Source organism: Elephantulus edwardii, unplaced genomic scaffold, assembly GCF_000299155.1.
Source record: "Elephantulus edwardii isolate Elephantulus edwardi_28Jun2011 unplaced genomic scaffold, EleEdw1.0 scaffold00209, whole genome shotgun sequence".
NCBI classification, from domain to species: Eukaryota; Metazoa; Chordata; class Mammalia; order Macroscelidea; family Macroscelididae; genus Elephantulus; species Elephantulus edwardii.
This window is the reverse complement of record NW_006399959.1, coordinates 5,289,256-5,294,278: the sequence shown is the minus strand read 5'-3', so window position 1 is coordinate 5,294,278 and position 5,023 is coordinate 5,289,256. Positions and strand designations below refer to the sequence as shown.

The 5,023-nt window shown below is 44.0% G+C and overlaps 1 pseudogene; it reads left to right on the top strand.

The window, feature by feature from the left end:
- Positions 1-1,102: 1,102 nt before the first annotated feature.
- Positions 1,103-1,713, top strand: LOC102852447 (annotated as a pseudogene).
- Positions 1,714-5,023: the final 3,310 nt, after the last annotated feature.

Here is a 5,023-nt window from a genome sequence, read left to right as displayed (position 1 = left end):
AAATATTTTAATAATTTTAATCAACAGTTACAGAGATTTTGGATTTCCATTCATTCATTGCTGTACTTCTCTCCCGCCCCGCCCTCCCCTGCCCCCAGTTCACTCCTCTCTTTGAAAAGTAAAAGAAAAATTCCCTCCCTGGTACACAATCCCCCCACACCCCTCTCACCGCCCCAAGTACATTCCACTATGCAACCTTAAATTGTGGACTCCTGTTATAACCATAATGCCCTATGATACATCGCTTTTAAATTATTCTCTCCCTCATCTGTTTCAGTGCAGTCCATGATGTTTCCAGTCAAGTGTCCCTCTGAGAGTTTCTTCCAAGTGCCTGCTAGGTGGGTGGTTTCTCCACACCAGATTGATCCCTCCCTCACTGCCAACCTGGGCTTGACCAGAAGGGACCCTGAGTTCATCTGACCAGTCCCAGCTCTGCTCTTGCCCGAGGTCCCGCCTTCTCATGAAAACCCCCCACCCACCGGCCTGGATGCTTCAGGCCCCGCCCCCAGAGCTGCAGGCCCCTGCTCTCCACGCCGTCATTCAGCCTCGCGCGAGCCTACTGCCCTCACTTGAACAATGCCTCATTGCCCTCTAGTGTGACCTGCTCTCAAAGACAGTCCCTGCAGCCTTGCCCTTGACTTCCCTGTCGGCCCGCCCCTCTCTCCGGGTCCCCAGGCCTCCATTGGATCTGTCCCTCTTACACTCCACCCCTCAGTGGTCGCCAGGCACAGCAGCAAGGAAGGTCAAAGAGTGAGCTCAACTTCCACTCTTGCTGTTGTCAGCTTTCCTGTGAATCATAGCTCCACGGCACCTTTCATCAACAACAAAATGTGAATTGTTGACTTGGCCCGGGGCCGCCGTCTCCCGCGGACGCCAGCAGGCGGCGGCCCCGAGTGCAACCTGGGAGGGGCTCGGCCTGGCTCTGCTGCTGGGGTTCGCGCTGGCGCCTGGGAGCCCTGGAGCCCAGCGCCGGGAGCGCGAGGAGCTGGTGGTGCAGAGGCACACTGAGCTAAGCAAGTGACTTCACAGAATATCAAGAGCTTCCAGGACGAGCACAGAGCAGCCGAGAACTTGGGTCAAATTGGTGCTGAAGAGATACTCTATGACAGCGTCGCCCAAGTCTGGAATCCAAGATTATGATCCGGACAAAGATTACAAAATATCTTGGGAAGAATACTAACAGGCCACCTATGGTTACTACCCAGGAAACCCTGAAGAATTTCATGACAGTTCAGATCCTCAGATCTTTAGGAAGATGCTGCCCTGTGACGAGAGATGGTTCAAGGCCCTAGATCTCAATGGTGACGAGCCACCCACTCGGGAGGAGTTCACCGCCTTTCTGCACCCTAAGGAGTCTGAGCATGTGAAGGAATGTGTGATATTGGAAACTCTGGAAGACACTGACAAGAACGAGGATGGCTTCGTGGATCAGGATGAGTTCACTGCTGATGTTTTCCCATGCGGACTACGGCCCTGAGCAAAACTGGGTTTTGTCTGAACGGGAGCAGTTTCATGAATTCTGAGATCTGAACAAGGATGGAAAGTTGGACAAAGATGAGATTTGCCATTGGATCCTCCCTCAGGATTAGGACAACACGCAGGCCGAGGCCAGGCCCTTCATAAGTGAGTCCAACAAAAACGGGGATGAGAAGCTAAGGAGAGAGGAGATCTTGGCACATGTTTGTTGGCATCCAAGCTACTAATTATGGGTGAAGATCTCACCAAAAAAATCTCGATGAACTTTGACCCACTCTTGTCTTCCCTGGTCTCCGCTTTCTTGTCTTGAATGGTTGCTGCCCTTGTCTCCTGAACAAAATCAGACTCAATTTCATAGCCTCCAGTCAGGCGTAAAAATGCGTTTTCTTCTCTGTATTCACCAGAAATAGTCATCCCTATTTATTCAGTAAGATTTCTGACAGAATACATGGACACCTTGATCAACTGCTACTTTCTAAAGGCATGCTTTGCTACAACATAACTTTTTGAGTTTTTTTCTCACTAAGTTGAAACTTCAAGGAACTGAAACTTGAAAATGGCTTGTTATTTAGAAGCTCGCTGGGGTGGGGGGGCACGTGTAGGAGAAGGCAGTACACTAAATTTCAATGGCCAGTGTGCTTCTTTAAATATTTACCTTTATTAAATATTTGGTGAGGAATGCTCTGGTTTTGTAGGCAGGCTTATTTCTGAGCAAGTCTAATGCTTTCAACTCTTCCATTTTTGAAGTTGGTCTCTGAGCTGTTACTGTAAATAGTATCAAACCCTCTGCATTTTCCCACACAGACCTGCTAAGTGCAGATGAGGCTGCATCTCTGGGTTTTGTTCTCTTTCGTTCTTTACAATTAAGAAAGATTAATGGGAAAAAGAAAATGAATTTTAGAGGTCAAAATTAATGTCAAGCATTTGAAGAACCACAGGAAAATGGTATTCACTTTAAATGGACTTGACAGTGTTTCCTTGACATGTCAGTGAGGGAGTGGGAGAGTTGACCTTTTTTTTGGTATTTTTTTAAATTTTAATAATTTTAATGAACATTTACAGAGACCTTGAATTTCCATTCATTCATTGCTGCACTTCTCTCCCCGCCCAGCCCCCTCGCCCCCCCCCCCCAGTTTGCTCCTCTCTTTGAAAAATAAAAGAAACACACCCCTCCCAATGCCCCAAGTACATTCCACTATGCAACCTTAATTGTGGACTCTTGTGATAACCATAATGCCCTATCATACATCACTTTTAAATTATTTTCACCCTCATCTGTTTCAGTGCAGTATATACAATTTATCCAGTTTTTCTCAGTCTTACCCCAAACCTGATATCAGTCCCATTTTACAGCAGTGGCATCATGCAGTACTTGTCCTTTTGCAACTGAGATATTTCACTCAGCATAATGTCCTCTAGGCTCACACATTTTGAATAATATTGCATGAGTTCCTTGCTTTTCAATTGTGTGGATATACCACAGCTTCTCTATCCATTCATTTGTTGATGGGCACCTGGGTGTTTCCAACTCCTTGCTATTGTGAACAAAGCCGCTATAAACATGGGCGTGCATACGAGAGTTGACCTTTGGTCACCCATTGGGATGAGCTTGGGGAGCAGGCACTTGTGAAATAGGGAACACAGACCATGCCAGTACCTGTGCCCATTACAACACAAAGAAAGGACAAGGTGAATCCTCCAAGCTAACGAGTCATGTAGAAAGCAATTAGCAACTTGAAAATGTTATCTTTTGAGTAGAAAAGAAATGAAATTTTTAAAATCCCACTGAAGGTTTTCTCCTTTATTGAATATGTGAAAGCATTTGATTGTGTGGATCACACCAAATTATGGGCAACATCGAGAAGGATGAGAGTCCTAGGACTCCCATTTGTGTCCAACTGTGTTCGCCTGAAGCTGTACCTAGAGCAAGAAGGTGTTGTCTGAACAGAGCAAGGGGGGGAAAGGCTCAAAACCCAGAAAGATGCATATTAGGGCTGTATCCTTTCTTTATACCTGTTAAATACTCATGCTGAGCAAATCATTTGAGAAGCTGAACTTTATAAAGAAGATGTGGCATCAGTATTGGAGGAAGAAGATTCATCAACAACCTGCATTCTGTAGATGACAGAACCTTGCTTGCTGAAGGTGAGGAAACTTTGAAACAATTGTTGCAGAAGATCAAAGACTTCAGCCTTCAAAATGGACTTTGTGTCAACAGCATGAGGCAAAAATCCTCACCAGTGGGCCAACAGAGAAGACCGTGATAGATGAAGAAAGGATGGAAATTGTCAATGATTTCATCTTACTTGCATCCTCAATCACCACCATTACTACTAGTAATCAGGAGACCTATTGCATCAGAAAAGACTGCTGTAGGGACCCCTCCAACTATTAAAGAGCAACGATGTCAGTGTAAAAACTAAGATGCACCAGATGCAAGCCATGGCCTTTCCAAACACCTGCTATGCTGCTGAGAGCTGGGCAAGGAATATGAAAGTCAGAACAAGAATCAATGCCTTTGAGATGCCATGTGGGAGAAAAGTACTCAATATTCCATGAATTGGCATAAGAACAAAGACATATAGTTCTTGCTTTGGTAGCAAATATACTAAAATTGGAAGAATACAGAGAAGATTAGCACACCCCTGCACAAGGATGACATGCAAATTCATGAAGCAGTCCATATTTTCGTTCACACAATGGAATACCTCAGGAGCAATGATTTTAAAAATTCTATAAAACATGGGAGAGATTAGAATATATTATGTTGTAAGAACTGACTCAGTCTCATAAGGACAATTATTGCATAAGATCATCATTGTAGAAGTAGGAGGATAGTAGTAAAACATGTATGAAGGTCCAATGGGGAAAAGGTGAGAGCAGAGGATGAGAATTGGCAGGGGGACACCATGGGGTTATACACTAGAAAGAGGGTGTGACAGAAATAGGAAAGACCCAGGGAGGACATGAAAAGACAGGGGATAGTTCAAAAGGATGAGCATAGTTCACGGTGATTGATTTTATAAAACACAATGTACGGGAATGATTGTATGAAGCACAGTGTGAATGAAGAAAAGTGTGTGACACACACTGAATAAAACCCCTACAATATCTGGAGTCTTATGACTCAGAACATATGTATAATGTGTTATATGATGTGCTGTACCATTACGTGCCAGAGAGTGTAATCACATTGTATACAAGAGGCCTGAGATACATCAGACTGTGTGTTTGGGAAGCTGGGCGTTGACTATGATCAGGATTTAAGGTATTACAACCTCATAGAACCACGGATGTAAATAAAATTGGATTTTGCCAGAATGTATATTATGCAATGTCTTTTCTTTTTTTTAATCATTTCAGCCATTGCATATATTATTTTTCAGTTAATATTTTGGAAAAAAAGAAACCCCAATAAAGAAAGAGATACATCTAAGAGAAAATACAACTGGATTATTCCTACCTCAGATATACAGGTATAATAGATAGCTCTGTGGAGCATTTCTGCCAGAAGAAGGGCACCAGATCACATCTGAACTTCACCAAT